Source organism: Sturnira hondurensis, unplaced genomic scaffold, assembly GCF_014824575.4.
Source record: "Sturnira hondurensis isolate 20B ecotype Veracruz unplaced genomic scaffold, ASM1482457v3 Scaffold0007208, whole genome shotgun sequence".
In the NCBI taxonomy this organism is placed as follows: domain Eukaryota; kingdom Metazoa; phylum Chordata; class Mammalia; order Chiroptera; family Phyllostomidae; genus Sturnira; species Sturnira hondurensis.
The window spans coordinates 3,211,067-3,238,603 of NW_028079839.1; the positions used below are offsets into that span (position 1 = coordinate 3,211,067).

The 27,537-nt window shown below is 58.0% G+C and overlaps 1 protein-coding gene across 3 annotated transcripts in view; it reads left to right on the forward strand.

The window, feature by feature from the left end:
- Nucleotides 1–3,577: 3,577 nt before the first annotated feature.
- Nucleotides 3,578–27,537, forward strand: part of PTPRE (protein tyrosine phosphatase receptor type E) — a 120,808-nt gene continuing 96,848 nt past the window's right edge. For 2 of the 3 annotated variants that reach the window (XM_037051199.1, XM_037051201.1), the window contains exon 1: nucleotides 3,579–3,835. The gene's annotated coding sequence lies outside the window, so the exon portion shown is untranslated. Of the gene's footprint in view, nucleotides 3,836–27,537 lie in introns of all 3 variants that reach the window. The other variant, XM_037051204.1, reaches the window with a different exon arrangement.

Genomic DNA, 27,537 nt, shown 5'->3' on the forward strand with positions numbered 1-27,537 from the left:
AAATTAAGCACTATAGAAGAAAAAGAAAAACCAGTCCATTTGGCCATAAAAATGATGAAAACTGAAACAGAGAACACAAAAGTCTTAAAAGTTTAAAAAGCCCCAGTGACCCGTGGGTCACTATTAGGTGACATCAGAGATGTTTCATTGAAGTCCCAGAAATGGGAGAAGGTGGACGATATTCTGAAGACCCTATGGCTGACAAATTTCCAAACTTGAAGGAAAGTACAGATCAGTAAAGCAAGAAGCACAGCGGATTCCAAGTATGGTAGACACAAAGAGAACCACACTAATAACACATTTTAATCAAATTTATATTTAAAAAGCAACGATAAGGAGAAAATTTTGAAAGCAACTACAGAAAAAAAGATGTATCACCTAAACTATCGACAGAGGTAATAAAACATGAGTCTCACACGGGCTTGGCCGCGTGGAAGAAACTGGAAACAAAGGAGCTGATGCTGCCACTTCCAAGGTGACAGAGACGGAGAGGAACAGACGTCCCAACAGCGCCAGGAGGGAGGGCCCTGGGGGGAGGCACCTGAGGCAACACTCTAGGCTGATGGCAGTGTCTTGCGAGGTGACCAGGACATGGCGTTTGCTAGTGGCGTTTGTCTTTCTTCCTCTAACTGCACGGTTAGGGTCCGCATAACACCCGTGCATTCTCGGGGGTGGGCAGGAGCCCAAGAAGGAGAAGCAAGAGTTAAAATGCCGTGAGGACCCAGAGGAGAAGAGCAGTCTTTGCTGTCCCGAGGCGCGTCGGGAATCCACTGTCACCAGGCCTGTCCTCTTTTCCTCACGGGTTAATGGCTGCTCACGCCTGGGCATAACTGGGGAAAGGGGAACAGCACTGAAAACCAGTAAGGTAAAACTCGGACGTTCCGAGCCCGTTGTTAGAGCCATTCGTTCGGGCACGTTCTGGAGACCAGACAGGTCATTCTGCGTTTCCTCTTTGTGGGGACAGGCCCTGACGTCAGCTTTTCCTTGCTTGCCACGCCCCGTGGCCCGTCACTCACCACACCTGCCCGTGTCCCCGAGAATAGGGGCGCGTCAGTGCTCTTGTCCTGCCCGCTTTCTGCCAACCAATGTGACTTTGGCTCAGCCTCCCAGAGAGCGTTTCTGGCCTGAGCATTTTAATTTTAATTGACACTGAGCCCTGGAGGCACGAGGAGCAAGAACGGCTGAGCTGCACTTCACAGGGAAGAAGTCGCAGGGCTTGGTGAAGAGCCACCAGGCGGGGACTGTGGCAGAGCCAGGCTAGGATGGGGTTCGATGGGGCGTCCAGGCCTGGAGAGGAAGCTGCAGATTGAATGAGTGCTGAGTCCCGGGCTCCTGAAGGGCGAGGGGCTGGAGGTTGGGGGAGGTCCTCAAAGCCCAGGATGGGGAAAGGGAAATGCCCTGATGTTAGCAAGGGGCCTTGAGCTTGAGAAGGATCCAGGGCTCCGTATGGAAATCAACATAACTCTGCTTTTGTGTGACAAGGACGAATGTCCTTAGACATTAGATAAAGTTGAGGGACAGTGCTAATTCCTGGGGGAACCTCTGGGGTCCCACAGAGAGGACATTACCAGGAGAGAAGAGCCACCTGCCCCTCGTGGTGTTACCAGGGCTGCTGACTTCCCAGTAGCAGATGCCTGACAGGGGCAACTTGTCTCTCTCTCCTGGGTCCCTGTAGGGCTAACAGGCAGAACTGTGCTCCTCGGAGCTTTGAAAAGAGCCCCTTCACCTTCAGAAGCCTGGCCCTGCAGGTCTCCGCTGGGAAATCCAGAGTTGGGTGACGTCACTGGGCTGCCTGGTCCCCCAACCCAGGAGATCTATGGGGGCTGCTCAGAGGGGGCTGCCTGCCCCGCGGGGCTCCAGGGAGACAGGGCTGCCTGGCGCTGTCGGTCGGGCCCCTCCTCCTCTCATCTGTCAGCCCACATGCTCTCCCAGAGCCCCTCCTGGCTCTGGGCATTGGGTCCAAAGCTCTAGACGGAGAGGTGACGGAGGAGAGGTGGCGGCCAGGTGGGGGGTTGAGTCTGGGAGCGCACAGCGCTGAGGGAGAGGCAGAAGGGGGTGGGGTGGGTGGGCACCAAAGAGGTGAAAACACCTTGAGAGAGTCCAGAGGGTCTATAAGAAGGTGGGGGCAGGTACAGGGGGGATGACCCCCCTTCCCCACCCTCCACGCCGACCCCTGCTGGAACATGCTTGTCTCTGCCGCCCAGGGAAGGTTCAAAGGGCTGGGCGGAGGCTCAGGAGCAGCGGAGCTGTCAGGTGCTGCCCCTCTGGAGTCGGGGTTCTGCTCTGAAGGATGGCTCTGGGGCAGGGGACTGGCCTGACACAGTTTCGTTTTGAGGGTCCTCCGATGGTGTGTGGCGAAGGGACCGTTTGGGAGTCTGACTCCAACACTGGGGGTCCGCGGCAGGCAGCAGAGAGAGGAAGGCAGTGGGCCGGAGAGAAGGGCGCACGTCCCAGGGCCCCGGGCAGCTGGACGGCAGGGGGCTTCGAGCCTGCTCAGAGGCCGCCGCGAGGCGGGGGCGGGAGGGGCCTGCGCTGAAGCTGAGCCAGAGAGCAGGACCTGGGCCTGCACCTCAGAGACAGCCAGCAGGGCTGGCGCCTGGCCAGGAGTCCCGGGGGCCATGTTTTCTGGGTTCCCTGCGGGTGGGCAGTGTTCGAAGCCCTGGAGCTGGACAAGAACCCCCGGGGACAGCAGGCCCGGGGGAGGGAGGTTGCCTTCGGGTTCTCCACAGGTTCCTGGGCTCTTTACACCCCGTGGAAAGGACATGGCACCCAGGACAGGTCATCTGTGGTGGTCTCAGCCAGTCGGTGCCCATTGCTCTTGTCTTTGGGGTGTGCGGCTCTGTCCCCAGGTGTCCCAGGAATTGTCTGCTGGCTAGTGATCCAAGGCATGGTAACAACCTAACTGCCAAGCCCTAATGAGTGAGGCTCCTGCGAAAGAGAGGCAATAATGTCCCTCCTGAGCTCAGCCAGGCCTCCCGCCGGCCCAGGCTGCAGGAGGCACAGCTCGTACCCTCTCTACCCTTCTGCTGGCGTCTCCCTCGCCCTAATGCCTCCCAAACAGCTTACAGGGGACCACCTGGGGAGCCATCACAGGACACAACAGGTGCGTTTCACTTTGCCAGATATAGATAGCCTTAATGACAAGGCAGCCCTTTTCAACGTCCACAAGTGGGCACCCTTATTCGGAGGGGACACAGACTTGGGAGAGTTCACTGTCTCCCGACTTCTGTCAATCAGTGGCCGGCTGGGGTGCCCTGTACTGACTGCAAGACCCCTGCCCAGCCACTTCCTGGTGCCTAGAGCCACGGCTGGGTGGGAAGGGCCTTTCCCCGCTTGGAAGAGTGCCTGTCACACCTTGCCTACCTCCTTGCACTCCTGGGGCTGGGCAGTGGGGCCCTGGCTAGGGTCTCCGGGAAGGTGAACCAGTCTGGGTAAGGGACCTCTAGGGTGGCTGGGTGCCTCAGGCCTCAGGCAGCAGGTGGGGCGGGCGCCCGGCTGCGCTCCCGGAGCCGGACACTAGGCGTCGCCCCCGCTCCTCGCAGAGCCGGGCCCCCGCCCCCGCCACCGAGCCCCAGCCGGAGCCCGAGCCCGAGCCCGAGCTGAGGAGGCGGCGGGACCGGCCGGACAAATTTCCTGCTCGGCTGCGGGAGGCAGGCTGCAAGGGTGCGGACGGAGGGAGGCGGCGCCCCGAGCGCGCGGCCTTTGCGCGTCCTCGCGACCCTTCTTTGCGCCCGGCGGGGCCAGAAGGGCTCCCCAGAGGGCGGCGGGCGAGCGCCCGGGAGATGCGGAGTCGCCGCGGCCGCGGGATCGGCACCCCGGCACCGGCCCCCCCGAGGTGAGCGCGCGCGCGGGGTGCGGGCGGGGTGCGGGCGGGGCGGGTGCGCCCCTCCCAGTGGCGGTGCGCCCCAGGCGGCCGGAACAGGCCGGGGACGCCGCCTCGGCCGTCGCCGCGGGAGGGAGGGGCCGCGCCGGGGTGTCGGGCCCCTGAGCTGGGTCCCTGCGGGCCCGCGGCGCGCCGGGTTCCGGCGGCCGGGGACGGCGCGACCCGGGGCATCGGCCCCCGGAGCCCGCAGCCCAACTTGGCGACACACCGGCAGCTCTCGCGCTGGCTCTGGGTAAAGGGGCCGGCAGAGCGTGTGTCTGCCGGTGGCAGCGGTGCCAGGGGGACGGCGACAGGGACGTGAGTGGAAGCGGGAGAGACGAGCGGGGATGCCTGCTGGTGTGTTGGGGCTGCGCGCTCGCCGGGATCGGGACAGGAGCCTTTTGAGAAAGTGGCTCGGAGTTGCGCCAACTCCGGAGGGGCGGGAGCGGCAGCTGGGATGATGCCCGGTGGTCCCGCGCCCCGTGCCCTCCCGGGCGGGCGGGGGAGCCAAGCCGGGTGCAGCTGGGGGCTGCGGGAGGAAACAGGCCCGGCTGGCTCAGGCAGACTGCCACGATTTACAGCCTCGGCCGGGGTGACCTGTGGCTGCTCGGTCGGTAGGTGCCAAGCCTGCCGACTCCTGAGAACCATCTGGGGAAGCCCGACCGTAGCCCACAGGGTGGAGAGGCAGAGCCAAGCCCTGCGTGACCTGCTGGTCTGACCTAAATTTTTTCCTGGCCAGGCAGGCCTTTCTAGAAAGGTCAGACGGTGACACTGACTGCCTTAGGTGAGGGCTCTCTCAGAGCCCGCGCCCCGGAACCAAGGAAAGGAGAGTGGGCCTCTGGGCTTCCATGTACTTTGGAGTGGGAGGTGGTTGCTCACCAGCAGAGGATGCTCCTGTGTTTTCCAGTCGTCATGTCCAGGGCCCTCTGCTCCCGACCTCGGGTGCCCTTTGACCCAGGGTGCCTGGGCATTTCTGTGTCCCCAAAGTGGGTGAACTTACGTCTCTGAAAATAAAGACCCGTGCCTGTTTAAACTGTGTGTTGGGGGTGGGGGTGGGGGTTGCTGTTCTAAAGCCGGTGCACTAAGCCAAAGGAGGGCAGAAGTGTTGGGGTACATGTGGGTGGCCCAGGCTGGGATGGGGCGGAGCTCTGTGTGAGAATAGGGGAGGGGTCTGAACTTCCTGAGCAAAGGACCCCAGCCTTCGGGGAGCAAGAGGCCCTGTGTTTACTGCCAGCCCATGTGGTGGGGGCTGTGCTGTCAGTGAGAAGGTCACGTGGTGGCCCTGCCTCTGACTGTGATGGGGGGTGGGGGGGGCAGAGGTCTTCCTTGATAGAGTTGGTGACACCCTTGAGTCAGCACCCTTGCTCCTCCAAACCCGGCTCTCCCTGTGTCCACGTGAGGTAGGGACTAGATTTGTCTCAGAAGGCCGGTTGTCGGAGGAATCCAGACGTTTTTAGGTTTAAGACCACAACCACAGAGGCCACTTCTCACCCCTGTGCAGGGACAGCTGGCTGACAGATGCGCTCCCTGGGCCAGTGTCTCCCCGGAAGCTGGAAGGACTGACTCAGGGTTCACATGAGAGTCCCTCAACCCTGAGAGGGGCTGCAGGGAGCATGGGAGTGCGGATGGGGTGCATGGGTGCCGTGTTGAAATGAAGCTGTCATTGACAAGGGTTAGTAATGGAGCTGAAGTGTGAATTTCAGTTGCCCCCCCCAAACGATGCCCCCACCAGTCCTCCTGGCTCTGTCCCCACCACCACTACTGTCCAGGTGCCCCTTCCCCCAGAATTCCCTGCTCCCAAGTCCAAGGCGCACTTCTGGCCCAGACCTGCAAGTCTCCTGTCCAGCTGCTGCCTCCCCCGTGTCCCTCCTGGGATACCAAAGGCGCCCAATTCAACGGGGTGCAAATCAGCTTTGTGGCCTCCACCTGCACAGCCCTACATTCCCCCAGTATTTTCTTTATCTACCTGAGGTACCGGCTTGCAGCCTGCTGTGTGAAGAAGACACGCCGGCCTGTAGTTCCCCTAAGGACTGGCTGTGTCCTCAGCGCCCAGCCAAGGGCCTGCTGACAGTGGGCACGTGGCAGCTGTCCTCGGGCAGATGATGGAGCGAGGACGTGAGACATTTTAGGGGTGCATCTGCCGGAGCAGATGAGCTGGTGTATTTTTAGTGGGTGTCAGTGTTGTTGGGGGCACCCATCCGTTTTCGCTGGGGTGGTGGGTTGCACGGCATCATGGAGCTGTGAGGGAGGTCCGTCTCCGGTTGCAGTGCCGCTCCTCGGGAGAGGCCACACGGGTCTGCCACACGGGTCTGCGCGGGACCGCACAGTCCCCAGGGACCTCCGACGGAGGCGGGTTTGGAAGCAGTGCGTGCACCCTCCCCTCCTCTCCTCCATGCGTCTTTTTTTTTTTCATTTATAACATTTGAGTTGTCCTTACCCAGGTTCTGCTGTCAAAACAGGAACAAATGTATCCGAAACGATAAAGACTGGCCTTCTCACGTGTGATTATCACCAGGGAAACACTGGCTGTTCCAAGGGCATCTCCAGGCTTTAGGCGTGCTATCTCCTAGTGAGCCATGGCCTGGTACACTCCGGAGACACCCTGATAGATCTTCAGGGGTGGAGCCTGCTCAGCCCCCTGCTCTGAGCCTCCTCGCCCTTTATCTCCAACTTAGGGACCTCTACTCGTGGCCCCAGGCCCACTTCAAAGGTCTCAGTCCCCACAAGCTTCCTGATCCCCACCCCTGCCCCTGTTTGGCCTAAGAAAATCCCTCTGCCTTTAGTTCCTTTTTGTGTCTGTCCTGGAGCCCCCACCAGTTCTATTTTGACTCCCAGTGGACTTGTTCAAATGGTTTCTCTCCTCGCCCACGTGGCCAGTGCTTTAAGGATGGAAGGTGTGTCTCTGGGGGTCTGGGCTTGGGGTTCGGAATCCTGGCTCCCTGTGACTTGGGCTAAGCCACTCAGGATCCGTGCCTCAGTGTCATCCTCTCTGCTACCTGAGCGATAATCTGCACCTCCCAGGGCTGCTGGGAGAGTGGCCAATGACACATAGCAAGGCTGAGGCACCCGCCTGGCGCTCAGCGAACCACAGTGAGCACAGCCCTGAAACGCCAGAGAATTTGGTGTTCAGTTCCCACCGAACTGCAGTGGGAACCAGAGAATTTGGAACAAGTAAACGAGCAAAGCTAAAACCCGTGTTGAGGGGTAGAGGCCTTTTGCATGACACCCAGACTGCTAGGTCAATCCCACAGGGCATGGCAGGGCCTGCTAGGTCACTTTATTTTTTTGCAGCATAATTTGAAAGATTATGCAAATTTTGCACAACTAATTATTTCAATCTCATGAGGTTACCGCTTAGCTGTGCCCTGCAAACAAGTCCATTCCTTGACACGCACTGTTGACTCTTCAGAGTTGGAGGGGCTGATGAGGCACAGACACAAGCATCCATGCCCTTCACCTTGGGCTCCTGGGCTGCATTGAACGAGGGTCTGTGCCAGGAGGCACCAGAGGGAGCCAGCCCCAGCACCGGGGGCAGTGTGGGCTCACACCAGCCATGGGAACCCACGGTCCATGGGATGGCCACCAGACTGGGCCATAAAGGCTGCAGAGCTGCAGACCGCCCTGAACTCCTCGGCGCCTCATGCTCCTTAGCACTGAAAAGAGAGAGGTACGGTCACCTCTGAGCCCACTCACGCCCACTCCGGTGGGCTGACTGATGTCGCCTGTGCCATGGCTTGTCCAGGCAGTGCTGGGGCTCTGTGCACAGCGGAACCCCTGGCTCTCCTGGGCTCGGACCACAGGCCACATTCCTCTCTCTGCCCTGGGTGCCGACCCGGTCACCTGCAGTGAGATGAGGCTCCTGGGCACTTTCAGATGCTGACCCCAGACGAACCAAATGTTTCCTTTGGAGGGCGAACTTCCTGTTTTGCCACTTGCACTTTTCTCCAAACCCAGAGTTCCAGGTAAAATGCTGGGTGGTCGGGGTGTCGGGTCAGCCCCCTACCCACTGAGGGAAGGGGCTCTGGGTGAGCTGCACTGGTCCTGTGGCCTCCAGCAGACGCAGCTGTGAGGTGGGGCTGGGAGATCCCTGCCTGGAGGAGTACCGAGCCAGCTTCCTTTTCGTCTGGCCCCTGCTAGACCCAAATGCCGTGGTCTGTCTAAAGTGACCTAGCATGCCATGACATGCGGAATTGACCTAGCAGTCCGGATGCCATGCAAAAGGCCTCTACCCCTCAATATGGGTTTTGTTCATTTGTTCAAACTTCTCTGGTTCTCACGGCAGTTCACAGGCTCCGGCGGTTCAGGGCTGGCTCCCAAACCTGGTCTGTCCAGGCCCGTCTCTCCAGGCCCGCCTGTCCAGGTGCGGTGCTAGGGAGCTTTGAAATGGCTCACAGCCCCTTTGAACTCCGCAGAAGCCGGCTCGCAGCCAGAAGTGTGGGCCTCCTGTCTCCTTCAACTGCACAAACACTTCAAAGGGGCTGATTACGCTCATGAAATAAAAAACACTCACCACGTGTTTCCTGAAAACAATGCCCATGTCCTTTTAGATTGGTTCCCTGGGAAATGGGGACCTTTTCGTTTGCCCTCCCCCAAGGACACGCCCACTGATTTTAGAGAGCAGGCAAGGAAGGAAGGGAGAGAAATATCGATGTGAGAGAGAAACTTCCACCAGCTGCCTCCCTGACTGGGGACCGAACCCTCAACCTAGGCATGTGCCCAGACTGGGAATTGAACCCATGACCCTTCCGTTCATGGCACAATGCTCCAACTGACCGAGCCACCCTGGTCAGGGCCAAACAAATATTTTTGAAGGATGTCTATTTTCAAACATTTCAAATGTAACCCACAGTTTCCAATGAACACAGCCCATTACTACATGGTGAATCAGATAACCAAGCGCAGTTCTAATTCCCCACCCTAAAGGGGACAATGCCCCTTCCCAGACAGGGCCATAGGTGGCTGCATTGCGGCAGGTGGTACGTGGAGACCCAGGCCTTGGGCTCTTGCACCAGGAGCCGAGGGAGCAGGATCAGAGTCCGAGGCACCGGTGGCCCACGTGCTGATTTGTCCTCTTCCACTTGTGCTCTGTCCCCAGGGCGAGTCGCTGAATCTCCTACCCTGTGAATGCATATAGTAGTTCGGTGGTTAATGTCCTTCCATCTCTTTGGACGTTCCCAGCTGGGCCTTAGTCTCTAGTTTTTGTACTGGGGAGAAAATTAGTTCCATTTTTCTTCTTCACCGAGATTCCTGAATGTCCTCTCTCACAGCTACTTGATTACAGCGTGTTACCGTACGTGACCGTGGCACTGAGCATTTCCAGTCTCACCGGCCCTCCAGAAGAGCCGTGTGCTTTCTGGAAGCTCTGGAATGGGACTCCTGTGGGTCCACCCAGCGGAGTTCAGCCTCCTCTCTGCAGGCTCGGCCCCGGCTCCTGTGCCAACAACGCCCCAGTGTCCTTAGAGGCTTGGGCGCAGCCCGGGCACGTGGAAGTGCCTGTCCCGGCAGGATCCTCGTTAACTCTTGGAGCTCCACCTTCCTTTCTGCTCAGCTCTGAGGGGCCAGCCTCGAGGGTAGACAGGCACCTGCGTGATTTCAGGTCCTGGAGCCTCCCCCCACCTCCCCCCTGGTCTGTGTGTCTGGATTCTAGGTGTGGGGTAACACTTTTATTCTGTTGTTTGAGATAGGAGCATAGGTGGAAATCCATCTCTGAGAAGGGCTGTCCTACAGGGGTGCTTGTGTCTGAGTCTGGTGTCACCTCACTTCCTGCTGGGGCCCGAGGATGAAGGGTCCAGGGGTCAGAGCAGGAGCAGGGCTCAGAGGGGCCTTGGGACACCAGTGGACAGGTTCCTCACCCCAGTTTGTCCCAGGACTGGCGGCCCTGAGCCATGCGGCAGTGATCCACGCGTTACGGAGCACATCTGCCAGGAAAGGCTGGGCGTTTCTGAGATGAGACAGAGGGTCTTTAGGAGTGGGGGGTGGTACAGTAAACGCCCCCCACAGGAGGCTCAGCACGTTTTGTGGATTCCAGAAAGACCTGCCAAGGAAGTCAGATAAGAGGTTGGTTTTCAGCGCAGACCTCTTCCTGCAAATGGTCTGGCTCCTCTCCGATCCCCTCCATCTCCAGCCCAGCTCCGCACTGCTCTGCACGAGGAAGAGAGAGTAGAGGATGGGTGGAAGAGGTGGGGGGACAGAGGGACACACAGACAGACAGGCAGACGGGGAAGAGACAGAGAGATGGGGGTGGGCAGACAGGCAGAGACAGGGAGGAGGAGGGATGGGGGGTGTGGGGGAGACAGACACACAGAGAGAGAGACTGACTGACCGAGCCTCTCGGATGCTGAAATCCCACCTCCCAGTGTCTATCCCCTGGAGAGGACTCTGTCGATTGGAAGTAACATCGACTAGGTGTTTCATCCCCAAAAAGGGTTTACTGGGGAAAAAGATGCTCACGCCCTGGCCTGGGGCCAAGGGGCGGGTATTTACAGGAGGAAAAGGAGGTCCAGGGGAAGGGACGCTGGACCCGTGGAGCTTTATGGCAAATGTGGAGGCCTGACTGTAGGGGTCCCGCAGTCGCACGGGCTGTGAGAGCGTCCGTCACCAGCCCTAGCTCCTGCTGCAGGCCCTCCAGCCCCAGTGACTTTGCTCAAGCTTCTAGGTCGAGTCCTCATCACCCCAAACTCCCTTTGAGCCCAGGATGGATTTCTGGGCCCTGGGCCCCTGCGTGGCCTGGGACAGTTTCAGAGAGCAGAGGAGTGGCGTGTGCTTGCTTATGTCAATGGGTGGAGTGGCACTCAGCACCAGACCCTCCCGAGTCTCCGACACAGAAATTCTCTCACGATGACGGGTGTTAGTGGCGGCAGCAGTGAGGCGGGTGGGGGGGTAGCAGTGCGGTGTCAGTGTGAATGAACAAAATGCCAGAATGTTGGTGCCCTTTCGCTACATCCAAGGGTTCCCAGGACTTACAGTAACTCAGTTCTGGGGAACAAAAGGTCACCCCAGGGCACTGGCTGTAACGACTGGAAAACACGCGAACGCCCTTCCAAAAATAACACAAGGCCTGACCTCTTACATTTGGGAAGCGAATCTGCTTCAACCCACCCTGCTCTCTTCAGCTCGCCGCCCAAAAAGACACTTTCCTTTGCGGCCGCGTTACGTCAGGTCATTGCGAAGCCCGCGCTGTTGCTACTGAAGTCACCGCTTGCCCGCAGCGCTGGTTTTCTGGCCTGTGCTTTTTCTGCCTCTCGAGGGGCCTCAGTTTCACCAACAGCTGCGTATTTTAGTACAAGATGCAGAAATCCTCGGCTGCCGAACCCTGCCTCGGTTCCGAAGAGCGGCGGACGCAGCCTTCTCTCTCCCGTAGCCCCGGGCTGTGTTTGAGCACCAGCAACCCCATGGATCGCCTTCTGCCGGGGCTGCAAACATCGGCTCGAGTTCGGTCGTCTGTCGGAGGTAGTTTCAGTCTGCCCATCTACGTTCCTCTGAGCAAAGTCCCGGTTTTGGCCCGATGTAATACAGAAACGAGAGTGCCTGAGATGTAATCATTTTTGCATTGCGCTGTGCCAAGGTAGGCCTAGCTGTAGCTTGCCAACAATATTCTTTCAAAGGATATTTCTTGGCTTTCATCAAACGTGGGGAGCGTTTAAAAGAGTCTGTGAGATCATTTTGGAGGAAATGGAAATGTTACACTTGAATTGAGTACCTACGGCATACATCATACATCCACCGTGTCGACCACTGAAATTACCAAAAAGAAGTCACGCGCTGTCCTGTGGGTGCCCCGGGCCCTTTGGGAGGGCAGACTTTGTCACTTCCAGGGTGCGTTAATTATGATGCCAGCTGCAGGGGTGGGCGGGGCTGCTGACGGGAGAGGGAGGGGCCTGGAAGGGCTGCACCAGATGGAGAGGCTGGGTTCTCCCGATGTTGTCTTGTCAGCCAGCAGGGCTAGAACATTCCAGACAGGGGGCTTCCTCGCACTTGCTCAGCAGTGCCAGTAGCACGACCCGCCTGGGGAAGATCAGGAGTCTGGGTGGAGCAGGAGCCCGGGATGGAGATGAGGGGACCAGGGAGGTGGAGGGGTCCTCTAAACGCCCGTGGGAGTCTGGTGCTGTCTGGGGGCCGGCTGGTCTGGACCCAATAGAGGCCGTGGGCCCCTCTGAGGTCGTAAGAAAGGCTGTGGGTTCATCATGCAGGAAATACCTGGGTGCACAGCTTTGGTTTTAAATCGTCTCCAGAGAGTCTCATCTACTGAAGGCCCTGCGTTCTCCGCCAGGGAGATGGGCACGCACCGGGAGCAGGCACAGGTTTAAAGGACGCCGATGACCCAGGTTTGGGGCTGACTTGGGGTGGGAGCCGAGCGGAGATGCCACACGCAGGCAGTTGGCTCTGTGGGGAGATCCTGTCCTGGTAAGCCCACCCCGAGACTGGCAGTGACAACGTTTGTGCCACCCTGTGCCAACAGCTCACCTTTGTTTATGTTAAAATCGGTTTACCACGCACCTGCGTGGGGGTTGGGCAGTATTCCTGATACGAGAGCACGGGAAGACTCCTTTAACGACGGCCGTTGTCGTCCAAGAAGCTTGCTCGTGGGACGTGTGGTGGGATTGGGCCCACGGAACTTCACACAGTCACCGCGGGCCGGTGACGGGCACAGGCTGGGAGGCATCCTGCTCTCTCTGTGGCACCCATGGCATTTGCCTTCAAAGACCTCAGTCTAGCCTGGAGAACCACATTTAAAGTTTCCTTTGATTTTTTAAGGATTTTTATTTATTTACTTTTAGAGAGAGGAGAAGGGAGGGAGGGAGAAAGAGAGGAAGAGAACCATCAATGTATGGTTGCCTCTCGTGCGTCCCCTGCTGGGAACTGGCCTGCAACCCAGGCATGTGCCCTGACTGGGAATCGAACCAGGGACCCTTTGGTTTGCCGGCTGGCGCTCTGTCCACTGAGCCACACCAGCCAGGGCTGAAGTTTCCTTTTAAAATGGAAAAGATCCACGAGGAAGCAAGGACGGTGACTGAAGGGGTGGAAAAGGGGGCACGGCTGCAAGAACTGAGGTCTCTTCTGCAAACCAGTCCAAGGGATGGCTGAGGCTGGTGGCCAGCCCTGGCCCACTCAGCATCCTGACCGGTGTCACTCTGTCACCCCAGGAGGAAAGACGCATAGAGTCCCAGCCAGGCGGAAGGCCGCTCCAGGGAAAAGCCACCAGCCCGTGAGCACCTTTGCCCACCGCTCACTTCTCAGTGGGCTTCACAGAGACCCTCTCCTCGAGGCACAGTGAACTGGCCTCTCTGGGAAACGCAAGCTCTGTCTCCATCAGGGGAGGGGACTTTTGCTGAGGATGGCTTGGACTGTGAACGGCCCTGAAAGGTCACAGGGGTCAGAAATGACAGCCACACCCCCAACTGTATAGCATTAAAAATGCATGTTCTCCCTTCATTGTACAAGTTCAGCCTGACCCAGGAGGGCCTTTCCAGGCAGAACGGAGCCCAGCGCTGGCCCAAGACTCGGCCCAGTCCGCTGGGTCTTTGAGCTCGGGAAGCTGAGCTCCCTGCGCACCACAGATCCACCCTTAAACTTCCTATCACCAGCGAGAAAGGAGAACGCTGTTCTTCGTCTCCGGTTTTCCCAGTCGCCTTCCTCTGTGTCTCACCGTAACGAGATGGGCATTTTCTGAGCCAGTCTTCTCTTTGCCAGGAAGCAGAGCCGAATCCTACATCTCTGCGTCAGTGGTGCCCTCTCTGACAAGTCTGTCGAAGAAGCTGATTTCTCTTCTTAGAGTCACGTGCGTCCCAGCTGTGACGGGGGTGGGGGTGGCTAAGCTTCACCCAGGGTCACCGCACATGCTCCCAGACCACTGTCCTGACCCGGACGGAACCTCTTCTCGTCCTCACTGCCCCGAGTGGACAGACCCCTTCGTCCCCTGTCCCGTGGCTGACACGCTGTTTGTGTTTGGTAGGAGGCCCCTCGTCTGCTTCCATCTCGAGGTTTTCCGGGTGTTTAGGTGACGTGCCTGCTGACTCTGGCAGGGCCCGGAGATGAGACGTCACCTCCCTGCAGCCATCCATCCTTCACCTGCTCGGGCACCATCACGCGAGCCTCGTCCTCGGAGGGTGCTTTCTGCCTGGGCGGTGTGTCCAGGAGGTATATCTTAGAAGGTAGCCACCCAGGTGGACTGCATGAGCAGCGTGCTTTCGTGAGCAGTGGTTTGTGATTTGCTGGGCAAAACGCACAGGCTGAAGGGGTGGGCAGTGCCGGCAGCAACCGTGATCCTGGTTATTTTACTTTGCAGCGGATTTTCCCCAGCACAGCAGCGATCGCTGTGTCCTAGAGGGATCACCCTTCCTTCCAGGGTTTGGCGTCTTGGACATTAGAGTGGTGAGGCTCTGCGTGCTGTGTCCAGTTTGGGCCTAGGAGGGCCGGGTGTGGCTTTGCTCACCAGGGTGACTGCCCTGAGCTGCTGGCTGCAGGGACGGTGGGTGGGGCATGGGGGCATGACTGTGTGAAAGGCATGGACTTGCTGGATGGTCGGAGTGTCCGACGGACACAGCAGGTTTCCTTGCTGAAAACCCGCAAAGGGACGGCTGTCTGGCAGCCTGAGCCGTGACCCTGCCACCGAAGGGTGTGAGATGCTGGCTCAGCCCCTGGAGAAACGAGCGTCCCATGGGCTGAGCCCCGTGCGGCCCCTGAGTCTGGTTTGAGGTCCACTGCGTGCCCCACCTCCAGCCAGGTGTGTGCCTCTAGGGAGCTGGTGAGTGTGCCAGTCCCCATGTGGCCAGAGCCCTGCCCCAGCCAGAGGCGGTCTCAGTGTCAGTGTGGAGGGAAGCCACCCCACAGTGGCCACCGCAGCTGCTGCCCACCAGGGTGCCGTCGATGGGCAGGTTGGCCTCAGAGCCTGCGCCCGAGTCCAGGATGATCCCTGCTCCCACGGACGCCTGTCTCCTGAGGGACCTCGGTGCCCAGGATGGCTGTGTGGCACCGCATGTGCCTGTGGGGGGGTCCCGCTCCATGGCAGCAGAGAGCTTAGGGCTGTGAGAGATGAAAACGCAGTTTGGTTCATTCCAGGTCACTGGGGCCTCGATGACTGACGTCACTGAAGTTTCGGGAACAGCTGGATGCAGACATCAGTGTCGCTATCAAGGCCCTGCCTTCTCTGTCCTTCAGGCTGACAGGCTCTCTCCTGCAGCTCCGCCAGCAGCTGCTCGGCCCCCCTCCTTCCTTCCCTGCCCCTCACAGAAGATAGCCTTTCCCAGCAGGTACCACCATGGCCCCCAAGCGAGTCTCCTTGGCACCGATGAGCCAGCGTGGGCGGCCGGCCTTCGCCCACCCTTGCACTGTGGCCAGGGCTTGCCCTGCCTGACAGTCCAGGCTCGGGCACCGTGTCCTTCCAGGAGCCGGGGGAGCAGCCACCTCCAAATCACAGGGTATGAGAAAGGGGGTCCCCCCGGAAGGCCTGCAGGGACACCTGGGTGCTTCTGCAGGTGAGGGCAGTGTTTCTGGGCAGGTACGAGCGGCAGGCCCAGCATGGCTGGAGTCAGGGCCGGGCTGGGATGCAGGTCTCGGGAGAAGCCACAGGGAACTCCTGCACCCAGGGGCACACCGCAGGGACCCCTTCCTCCGTCTTGCAGGGACGGGGCCGGGGCAGCAGGGTGTGCACCTCTGACCCCTTCCGGTGACCTACTACCATTTAAAGAGTTGGGCCTGGCAGCAGCTAGGCCCGTGCAGACCCGCCCGAGGCACCTGGAAGTAAATACCTGTGGTTTGGACACACATTAGAGAGTGAGTGTGACTCCCACACTGGCCCGTTGTTGAGACAGTCACCTTGCCCTTCGCAAGGATCCTGTCCTTGGGGGCTGACGGCTATGGCAGCACTAGTGATCGCCGGTGTTGGGGGCACACTAGCTCTGTCCCAGGTCTGTTCCGTGGACGTTCCCTGCAGACAGCCACGTGGCGTGAGATCAGTGGTGGGCTCACCCAGAGAAGGGGCCTTTGGGCCAAGGAACGGCAGTGCGGGGCTGGGATTTGAGCCCAGACGAGTGCCAGGAGTCCCCAGGATGCCCTGCCCCGGAGGCCCTGCATGGCGAGCAGGCCTGGGACATTCATCGTGTGTCCCTCTGAGGTCCCTGTGTCATCCACGTGGCCTGAGACAGCCGTGCGTGCCCGGCACTTTGCCTTGTAGACTCAGGGCCAGGAGTCGTCACTGGGGCCCTGTTTCTACAGGGGTTTGTGGCCGAACAGCTGCCCCTCCGGGCAACAGTGCTGCCCTTGGTGAAACTTCGGTTAAAGAGTTCCATCTGCCTTGTAGCTATGGGTCCCTGCCACGCTGTTCCAGCCGCAGCACGGGGGCCTGGCTCTAGGCCGGTGGCAGGGCAGTGGGGTCCTCTCCTAGGGTCCTCTCCCTGCCCCCTCCCAGCTCCCGTCTCCATGGGCTCCCTCCTTTCCCACCCTCACGTCACGCGGCACTGCTCTATCCAGACCCCAGACCCCACGGAGCTCACCCTCCTACAGGCCTGTCACCTCGGCTGGGGACACTTGAGTGGGCGGAGTGAGGGCACTGACCCCAGACACGGGCCCCAGGGTCCCTGGCAGCTTCCCCAGCCCGAGCTTCTGCCCCTGCCAAAGGGGCTGGCAGGCCATTCTTCTGGAATGAGTAATGGCAAAGCAGGTCCAAGAGCGGCTGCGCTTTCTCCCTGTGGTTGTCTTCTCACAGGGATAGGAGACCGTCCCGTCACGAGAGGGGCCCAGGGGGACCTTAACGCCCAGGGCTGGGTGCAGCAGGGCCTGGAGGGTCGAGTCACGGAGCGGTGGCCTGTGGCTCCTGATTTGAGAATCTTGTCCAGTAGTTTTAAGGCTCCACAGAGAGTTTCTGCTTGGAGAAAAACTCTGTCCAGGTCCCAGTGTTAGACTCTTCCTCTGAGGTGGTGTCCACACCACGGGCACTTTACTTCCAGTGCCTCCTGCGGGGTCTGAATGAGTCTGCGATTCAGGGTGCCCCTCTGCGGGGTGCCCACTGCTCGCACTTGTCCTTGCTGACCAATTTCTGGTCGGTGGTGGCTCAGCCCCTTGACAGAGCAGCGCGGATGCAGGGAGCGCACCAGTGAGAGCGCCTCGCCCTCCAGCGAGGCTCGAGGCCCGTGAGGTCCCAAAGAGCAGGGGCACGCCCAAGCCCCGGAGGACAGGGAGCGTGTGGGCGGAGGTCTTGGTGCCGCATGGAGATCCGGGACAAATCAAATCAACCATGCTGTGAAGTGGCCGATGGCGCTGGGGAACCAGTGGCTTGAAAGGAAAGAGGCCCGTGAGAAGCTTGTGAGTGTTTTTCTGGAGAAAGAGTCTGTGCTCGATGGGGGTGACTGAGAGGGTCTGAGGCACGACGCCCTCCCAGGAACCGCCAGGAAGGTGGGTGAGGGTCACGCAGACAAGTGCCTGTCAAAGGATTTCATCAGCCCACGGTCCGTCTGTCTGTCTCCACCCGCCTGGCTCCGAGCTCCGGGAGGAGTTCATGACCCAGCCCAGACAGCCAGTGGCCCTGGGGGCCGTCTGGGGAGGGGTGTGGCAGCGGGCCATCGGGTCACAGGATGGAGGAGAACCGGTACGGGCCCACCAAAGGTGGTGCTTTCGCCTTGTCTGGAAACTCTCAGGAACGTGTAATTTTGAGTCCTGAAGTTGTGGAGGACTGACGCCGCCGTGGCTGAGCTGGCTAGAAATCAGGACCTTCTGTTTTAAGTGGCGTCTTCCAGGGGGCCCCTGGGATGTCTGGAAACAGGCGTTGGCCCCCCCCCCGGGGTGGGCGGGGTGGGGGGCTGCTCCCAGGACCACGCTAACGCTGCCATCAGCGCAGGCAGCGGTTCCGCAGCCCAAGAGCAGCATGGGCGGTTTCCTCACCTTGACTGTCAGGAGCCAGCACCGCTGGAGTCTTGGTTGGGCCGGGGGAGTGGCCTTCACGGTTGACATTGGCCATGAGCGGAGGCTCCAGCTTCTCACCCCCAGGCCCCACCCACAGGACCACGTGGTCCTCGTGCCTTGGTGGCCGGCTCCTCCCCTGAGGGGAGTGAGCCCAGAGAGGGCGCGGCCGAGGCCGCGCCGTCCTTCGGGACTTGGCCACCCGGTCCTTCCCGCGTTGCCTGCTGGTCGCGCCCTGTTTGTGCAGGGAAGAGTGGCCAGCCCTTTCCAAAGAGCAGGTGCCGGCGAGGGACCCCATGCTCTCGTTTTCCTGTGGTGTGAGTTGTGGCTCTGAGCCGTACCCTCCACACCTGAGTCTGGCTGACTTACCAAGGGAAGGACCCAGGCAGGGGATGGGACAGTTCTCAGAATTGACAGGAAGCCTGAAGAACCAGGCCCAGAAAAGGGCAGGCACCCAAGAGGCGTGCAGACCACGGGGAGCCCTAGCCATGGGCCACATTGCAGCTGGGGCCTCTGCCAGGGGTTCCCAAGAACCCTGGATGGACAGCTCTCCCGAAGGTCAACATCTTGGGTAGGACTGCTGGGGCAGGGCCACCTCCCTGCCTGTCTTGCTGGTACGTGGAGGGCGGGGTAGCAGATGGGATCCCCCACGGTGGGGGGGTGCGGCTCTCTGAACCACCGATGGCATGTGTAGGGGGTGCCACTGAGGGAAGCCCCCACACTGCAGACATCCACTCTCCCCGGTTTGTCCTGGGCTCAAGGTTATTTTCTCCTGGTGGACCCGGTACCCGTAACATTAACATATTCCTGAAAGATGATGTTAATCTGACTCACGGTTCATCCACTGGCTAAGCTGAATACCTTCAGAAACCTATAGATAATCCTTGTGTGAGGCAGCTGTTTCTTTTAGCGAATCAACAGTTACGTCCTAACCGATTTTGTGAGGAGCAAGACCCTCACAAAATCCAGACCCTCGTGTGCTCTCCTGGCAGAGTGTCCAGCAGCGAATTCCCGTTGCTCACAGTGAGGAGGACGTGCGGCTAATGGACATCTGCTCGCACCGTCTGATGCCGCGTGGGGACAGAACGCTGAGGGTTTTCTCCTTCCTGCACTGTAATTGATTGTCTTCCAGAAGGAAGAGCAGGCCATTATAAGTTTTAAGAGCTTGTATTTACTTTATTTTACCGGCAAGGCAGTTTACGTCTGAGCATGGTTAGCAGTGAAATGAGTAGAAAAGCAAACATTCTGAGTCGTTACACCTGGTAAGTCACATTTGGAAAAGTCTCTGTTCACGGTCGTTTGTTTTCTTCGCTAAGAGGCTTTCCCGTGACGGCAGGAACGTTCCGTTTCATTTCCTAGGGTCGCTTTCGCGTTTTTCTGGGTAAGGGAGCGTAGAGCCGAGGCCGCAGCGGGGGTGGGGCCAGGAGCCTCGGCCTCTCTGGGGCTGAGTCTGCCGCTGCTTCTGGGTGTCTGCGGCGGTCTGGCGGCCACGGAGCGGGGAGAGGCAGGAGTGAGGGACTAGAAGCAGGTAGGGAGACCTGTCCGGGCGCTGCTGCCTTAAGCCAGTGGAGATGGACAGAGGTGGAGAGAGAGCGGGAGGGGGAACAGAGGGACAGGCTGCCGCTCAGGTGCCTCCTTGTGCCGGGCATGCTCACTGCTCCCGTCTCTGTCTCCCCACGGAGCAGACGTGACAGGCAGGTGAGCGAGCAGAACAGGCCTCACCACGGGGTGGGCTCCCACACACCTGCAGGGAGCTGGCGTGCCTGGAGGGTGTGGCCCTCTCAGGCGGCCCCAAAGCAGGGTGGGCCGGCAGACCTGGACACTGGTTGGCCATAAGAGGGCAGGAGGGACCTGCCTAGGAGCCCCGGGAGCTCACCGCGTGCCTCCTGCCTTCTGGGCCTTGACTCTGAGATGGTCACACCTTTGCATTAAAGATGTGGCCAAGGAAAACACAGCATGCAGCCTTTCTGAGTGGGTTCTGTGGTCATTTACAGCAGAGCACAGGGACTCCGAGTCCGTGGCGGGGCGGAAAGAGGCATGGTTTGATTTCACTTTGAGGAGAGAATAGTAATTCCTGTGAACCTGGAGCATGTCAGTGTAGTTATTATTTTTATACTGCTGTTATCACTTAAAGAGCCGTGGCCTTATTCTTGTTAAATGGCTTGTCTGTAGTTTATATTGTATGTAGGTATGAAGCACACCGAGTATCATCATTTTTTTGGCCAAGGAAACTGATTCACTCTGCAAACACTATTAGAGAGAATATTGATTTCTTACATACAGTAATCCTGAACTGCTTTTTTATTCAAGATGTGTAAATTGCATTAGCGGCACCCCTCAGATTAGCAAAAACTTCAAAGCAGAATTTCAGAGAAGCTTAATTTGAAAGGGCCACACGCCTTCTGACATCCCTGTGTGCTGTTTGCAAGCAGCCATCCCAGCTACGGCGGGCAGCACCCCGAGGGACTTAGGTCCCTTTAATTCCACCAAGAAACCGTCCTCCAGTTTGCTCTCGTTTTGTTCATCTGGTGTTTGCCTGGCTCATCCCTCCTTCAGTAAATCACATTTGTTATTGACAGGCCTGTTGGTTTCCTTGGAGCTTGGCATTCTGGAGCAGGAAGGAAATAGTGGAAAGCGTCACGCTGATAAGGCGACCTCTTAACTGGTTTTAAAGGCGCACACACTCCTGGGTTTGCATGGACTCGATCAGCCTTCTGGAGGTTTTCCGGTGCCGGTCCATTTCCTTTCTCGTGTCTGTAACGGTGTTTCTCTGTGGCCCCAGGGCCACGTCTTGTGTTGGGGACAGACCCGCCCTGCTTGTGGGATCCTGGCCGCCGCTGCAAGGCTGTGGAGTAAACAGCAAACATCCTGCCCGGCAGGAGCCAGCGTGCAGTGTGTGCGGGGAATGCTTGCCTCGCCGTGGCATTCGGGAGAGCGTGGCGTTCGGTGGACGGCCGCTGTGGTGATGATGCCACATCAGAGGAAAATCACAGCATTTGGCTCGGGTGGTCCTTTTTCCAGCCCAACTTTTATAGCCTAACAAAGCACTGAGCGCTAGGTCAGAGGTCAAGGTCAGGATGACTCTGCTTTCCCACTGGGAAACGAAACTTGTCTGTACAGCCGTGCAGAGTGGCGTTTCCGTTAACTTCAGAGACAGGACAAATAGAGTCATGCACCCAGCTGGTCAGCGTAGGGCCGGGAATGAGGTTGTCGGAACCTCACTGACTGTTGGCCCATGGACACCGCTGTTTCGAATCGCTTTGAAATTACACGTTCTACCTAATCTTAAAAGCAAACTTAAGCCTTGAATTGGTGTACATTTTAGGCTACAACATGAAGCCATTGTATTTGCGGGGAAGATGTTTAATGCATGTGGTAAAATACGATGAGGAGGGACCAGGCGTCGTGCTCGGTGGCTTCTGTGATTAGGTTCTGCCAACTGTCATTGTTAGGTTAATTTCTTCCATGACGTGTGCTGTGTAAATAGTAAAGTTATAAATCCTTCTCTGTGTTTAAGTTAGTCTTACTAGTACATTTTAATAATGCAGCAAAGTATTTTGTTACTTGGAAGTATGAGTTGTAAGACAATAGATTTTATTATGATGATGAAAATTCATTTTATTATTTTCTTAAGAAATCAGAGAAGATAGACATTTTATTTATTTATCTGTTGATACAGGTGTTTGGCAGGTCTCCCCCTGGGCCAGGTGCCCTCAAAGTCTGCTAACCTGGCGAGAGATTTCCAGAGGGTCCCTGGCACACTGTCCCCCAGGCACGACTTGTGAGTGGCCTGCAGCGGGTGCCCCGGGAGGCACAGGAGAGCGGCACTGCGCCGTTTTCTCCGCAGCGTTCCTGGGCTTCCTGGCCAGGAGTGTAGACCCTGAGCCTGGGGTCTCTCGGGAATCTGTGGGTAGGATTCTGAGGGTCTGTGAAGGTGGATGAGAAAAAAATCACACCTTTCCTTTCATATAATTGGCCTCCTTTACGAGTCTATGTCCCTTATGCTTTTAAAAAATCTGCGATGGGAGCAATTTAAAGAAAAAAATTTTAGAATTTGTTTTCTAATTCCTTCGCAGTAACTTTCCCTCACGTGTGGCGTTCGCCTCCATGAGCTCTGACGAAGGCCCGGAACTGTGTCACCGCCTCCATAAGCGGGACACACGGGTTTCGTCCCCTCCCCAAGACAGAACCCAGCCTGCCGCCTCGCAGACAGGTCCTCCCAACCCGCTGACACCCCCCGTTAATCGCCAGTCTGTCCCTTGTCCCGCAATCTTGCCTTTCCTAGAGTGAAGGGGATGGAATTATGCAACACGCGGCCTCCTGAGTCCGCTCCCTTCCGCCGAGCACGCGGCTTTGAGAACCATTCTCGTGTGGGCACGTCACTCGTTCACCCATTGTGCTGCTGCGTGGTCTTCCACTGCGTGGATGTGCCCCAGGGGGCTGGACCCTCCCCAGTGGGGGGGCGTTTGGGTTGTGTCTGGCTTGGGGCACTTACAAATAAAATGTGTGTGATACACGTGTGTGTGTGTGTGTGTGTGTGAACCCAGGTTTCCATTTCCCTTGGTCAAGTGAGTGGGCCAGGACTGTAAGCCCTTGGTTAGTGTATTTAACTTTCCAAGACACTCCCAGACCATGACCCACAGCAGGTGTGCCTTCCCACAGCAGCCGACGCATCCCAGTCGCTCCGCGCCCTTGCCGCCCCGTGACATTGTCAGTTGCCTACTTTTCGAATTCGTGCCTCACTGACACATGACCAGCAGTGTCTCCCTGCCGCTTTCATCCACATCCCTCTCGTGATGAAGGTAGTGAGCGTCTTTTCCGGTGCTGATTTGCCAACTGTCTACCTCCTTAGGTCATGCCCGACCCATCTCTTTGCCCATTTTAAAAACTGGGTCATTAGTTCTTTTGCATTTTATTTTATGCAGTTAGAAGCACAGCTCTGAGAATGACCCTTACCAGATGGCTCAAGGGGTCCGTGTCGCCAAAAGGGTTAATAACCCTGGGGAGATGCACGGAGCCTCCAGGATACCCCTGTTTCTCGTAGCGGCTCTGGCTGGCTCAGAGACTGCCGTACGCCGTCGCCGAGGTTGCAGCGTGCCCGCGATGGATGCATCGCTGCCGCCTGTCTCTCTTCCTGCTCCATGTGTGTGGAGCGAGATGTCAAGGCATCGCCCTGCAGTGGGGGCGGGATTCCATATGCCTCCCTCGCCTATTTTTATGTAGGAAATTCTTTGATGCTCTACCCAAATGGAAGGAACCCTTCGTTGCAGGAAAACACATCAGCCGACATGTTCTAGGGGAACGCGCCCGTTCCATCTTTAGACAGGAGCTCTTTCTGAACACGGAATGAAGATGCGCGTGCACGTTTGATCGCAGTCGGTGGTTATCGGCTCCGTTGTGGGTTGGCATCTTTCTCTGCCGTTTTATCACAGTTCTCCAGCAGAACCCACTTCCCCAGGAAAATGCTTCCTATCTATTGGAGATCATTTTTAAAAATCTCTGGGGCAGCTAAATGTTGACCTAGTCATAACCAAATCTATGAGTGAAGTGGCAATACAGTCTTCACTGGTTGACATTTCTAGGAACGAGAATGCTTATTTATGATCAGTGTATTTGTTTTGTTCCGTGGTTCTCCAGTTTAGGACTGTGAGGAAGAGGGTAAGAATAGAAATGCATTGCTATAACACTGTATTTTAATCCAGGGGAAGCCCTTACTCAGGATTCTCTTCCTTCCATCAGAAAGGGGAGAACGTGAACAAGAAAAGCAAATGCAATGTATATATTGAAAATTAATTTTGGCACCAAGAAAGTCTGCTACAGTAAAGAGCTCTTCCGTGTGTTAATTATGGCTGTGGAGTGAGCCTACGTGAGAATTAGGTGCCCTGCACTTTGTATTTGGCACACTGGGCAAGCAGTGCAAATGTCTGTCAAGTGCTTACGGTCTGGGGATTAAGAGACATGAAAAACACTCTTCTCTTCTAGCCGTGTGTATCCTCCCTCTGAGAAAACGGAGATCTACACGGGTAAAAAGACGGGAATGGTTAGACGGGAGTGCCCATGAGGTCCTTGTCATCTTGGGAATGCCGCATGGGCTCACCGCTGAAGCTTCCGTGTCCGAGTGTCCGCTTCTCTCTGTCCCTCAGGTCGCCAGCAAAGGCGGCGGGAAAAGGGGCCTTTGCTCACCTGCAGACGCAGGTGCTGGGCCCGTCTCGCCCGTCTGCACAGGTTTCCCTTGCTGCTGTGACAATTACCTAAAAATCTGGCAGCTTAAAGCTCTGCCTGTTTCCTGTCCCCAAGTCTCCAAGGGTCGGCGCCCAGACCCGGCTTTGCCCATTTCTCGCTGGCTCTCTGGGCGGAGTCTCCCAGGGTGAGCACCCGTGTGTCTGTGGGGCTGCGTGGGCCCCTGCTGGGGGTTCTGGGGCACATCTGCTTCGGAGGTCATGCAGATGGGGTCCCAGCTGGCAGCTGGCTGTCGGGGAGGTGGTGCTCTGGTTCTGGACACTCCACGCTTTGGCTCCGCCCCTTCCGCCCCCTTCACAGCCTGGAGCTGTGGGGGCAGCCCCTTCCCTGCTCTGAAGAGCTCTGTCTGCCACACCTGTCTGCCACACCTTTCTGTCACAACCAAGTGTCACGACCTCCCCATTTTAAAGTCAGCCAATCAGCCAACTTTATTGCATCTGCAAAGCCCCTTCCTGGCAGGTCCTAGGTTAGCGTTTGATGGGAAAGCCGGGGGTTGGGAGCCTTGGGGGACATGTTTGGGGTTCTGCCTGGCCCCCTCTACACACACATCAACGGCGGAACGGCCAAATTCAAGGGCCTCCCGCAGGTCTGTTTTAGGCAGAGGGTGCTTCTGCTCCAAGACAGTTTGTGCCCGCAGAACTCAGCGATATTTACCATTTGGTGTTTATGCCTCGCAGACTCTGTTATGCATATCTTTAGGAATACTCTTTACATAAATTAAGATAATTTTTCCCTTTCCCAAAAACACGGCAACATGCCACACATTCTGGAGGAAAATGGGGAATTGCTTATGCCACAGGCCAAATTAGATTCTGGGAGAGACCTCAGATGAGGCGGGGAAAAACAGGCTGGAACGTGTGGCGTGTTTTAAGTTTCCTAGGAATTTTCTTGTAAGCTTAATTGCAGGTTAATTTTTAAAAGCCATTTAATTATACTACGAAGAATGTGTCTGGGGTTCCCTGGCATTCATTGGAGAAAGTAATCCTGAACACACACTATGGGTTCCTCCCAGGGGGTCCCCAGGGCCACGTCTGTACTCCGGATTACAGACCTGCCCCGAGGGGCGACCCCCTGGGGTTGGAGGGTTTCTCCCCAGGCCCCACTCCTCCAGGCTGGTGCATTTTGGGCAAGTCCAGTGGTCTCAAGCGTCCATGTCCCGTCATGGGAAGGGTCACCTCGCGTTCAGGAGTTAATGAAGTCGTGTCTAAGAACTCGATTTGTCGTTTAGGATGAGCTAGACACCCGCTAGCTAAACAGCCAGAGAGAGAGCAGTTTCCGTGGCTGCAACGCGCTCAGCTTTGTTTCCCGCACTTGCCCTGGAAAGTCCGGGACCATATGGGTGAGGTTTCTATAAGGAAGGCTCTTTGCAGGGGATAATCTTGGAATCAAAGCAAAACAGATGAGGCTGGGCCCCCCTCTGTCTCAGCACCATCACTGGTTGGTTGCGGGCCGGCCACGCCTGCACGCGAGGCCTGGGCTCCCTGGTACCTGGTAACTGCCTCACCGCGTGTGAGAGTTTGTGTTGGCCTTGAGGAGAGAGCCACACACATTCGCCTTGGGACTGTCTTTGAAATCCACTCTTCAAGAGAGGAGATGCTATCGGCACACTGAGCTTGGCTGTCTCTCCCAACTGGAAAACCTAATCTACTCGGTGGAGAGCAGGCGGTGGTTTGCGCTTCCAGAGCGCTGCCTTCGTCCCCGAGGGCAGACATTGGAGGACGTGGAGGCTTCATCACCCTCCCCTAGCTCAGCCCCGGTTTAGGGAACTCGGGGCTGCTGTGACCCAGCTCGAACATGTCCCCTTTGTGGGGAAGGAAGAGGAACTGGCCCCCACGCCCAGCCCGGTGCTCTCTGCTGAGGTTCCGGAGCACTAGGGAGCAGGGGGCCTGGCAGTCGGCCACACGGCTCAGCACGCGTGTGTGGGGACTGTTGGCCTGGCTGCGGGGCAGTGGCCCACCCGTCAGACACAGCCTAGGGAGGGAGCCAAGTGTCCTTAAGGGTCCCTGGGGCAGCGTCTATTGAGAGTTCCCCTCCTTCACACCTGTGAGGGGACTGCTCTGTCTGTCACTGGCAGCGCGCTGAGTGGGCACTGATCTAAGTGTCCCCCTGAAGGAGTTTCCTGCACCCCCCTGCCCCGCAGCATCGCCTCTGTGCGCCTCCACGCCAGCCCCCTCCCCTCCCACTTCCACAGGGAGGCTGGCACTGGGACACCTGACTGTGGTCCCCCCTGGTGCCACCTGGCATGGGGTCTCCCTGTGCCTCTCCTGCCCCCTAGGTACAGAAGTGGCCCTGTGACCAGGTGGGCTGCTGCCTGGCTGCAAGGGAAGCTGAGCTTTGTGACAAAACCAACCCAGGGCCCCTGGCAGGGAGAGCGAGGTCGTCTCAGGGCATGTGGCCTCCCCAACCCGGTCCTCCCAGGCGATGGGCACTCACGGGGCCCCACGCAGCCCCAGCTCTGGGCCAGCGCCTGGGCCAGCAACTCCATTGCTGCTCCTGTCCTGCCCCTGGGAGCCCCCTTTTCCCGGCAGGACCCCATCCCCACCCAAGGGTGCCCCTCTCATCTGTTTCAAAGAGCACCCTGGCTTGGAGATCCTTCCAGCCCCCTCGCAGAGTCATGCCGGAGGCATCGGCGGGGGGGAGGCGTAGTCTCCCCCCAGTGCCCAAGACAGGGTCTGCTGAGCACCCAGATACTGACCAGGACCTTCCCCAGGGTTCTCGCCAAGGTGGACATTTCTGGCCTGGAAGGAGCTCCTGGTGTTGGCCAATCACACTGAGCCTCCGAACCGCACGATGGAGGCAAACCATACAGATTATTTTAGTGTGTGATGTCAGCCCTGCCCAGTCTCCTCCCTTGTGTGGGGGGCAGCGGCCTCTGAGCCGTGCTCCTGGGACGCACTCCCCTGGTGCAACGCAGCATCGTGCTAGGTGAACGCTTTCCCAGGCTCCACAAGCTGTAGCCCCCCCTCAGCTCCCCGAGCCCCCTTATTTCTTTCCTAACCGTGAAAGTTACTGTGTTTGTCAGGTCCCCTGGGGGCTGGGTGTCGCCTTCTGCACGGTGACAGCCCTGTCTTCCCCCTGTCCTTACAGAGGAAAGAGTGACACACCTTGCTGATCGCAGCCTGGGGGAGGCCTCCCACAGCGAAGTCTGTCTCGGGGCTGTTTCATGGACCCGCGTGGACTTGGGGTTTGTCTGTGGAAGTAGTTTGAGCTGTCGGTGTTAATGGCATTTAATTATTAGGGGTGTGCGTGTGCCCGTGGAGGGGGGGTCCCCTGGATCAGTGACCCTACTGAAGAGCCAGTTCTGAAGCCCAGGCTGGGGGGGCCGTGGCGCCCCGGAAACCCTTCTCCCGGCTCACAGAATGCCTAGCGCTGTTCCCATGGGTCCTATGGTAGTGGTAAATGAGCTGATACTGTCCCGTTGCAGCTCGGTTTAGAGATGACCTGGTGGCCACTGCTGTTGCCCTTTGAAGGACATAAATAATGATCCCTGGTACAAGGCAGGCGGGCGTCCTGTCAGGGACCCGGCAGAGGCGCTGGGTCTG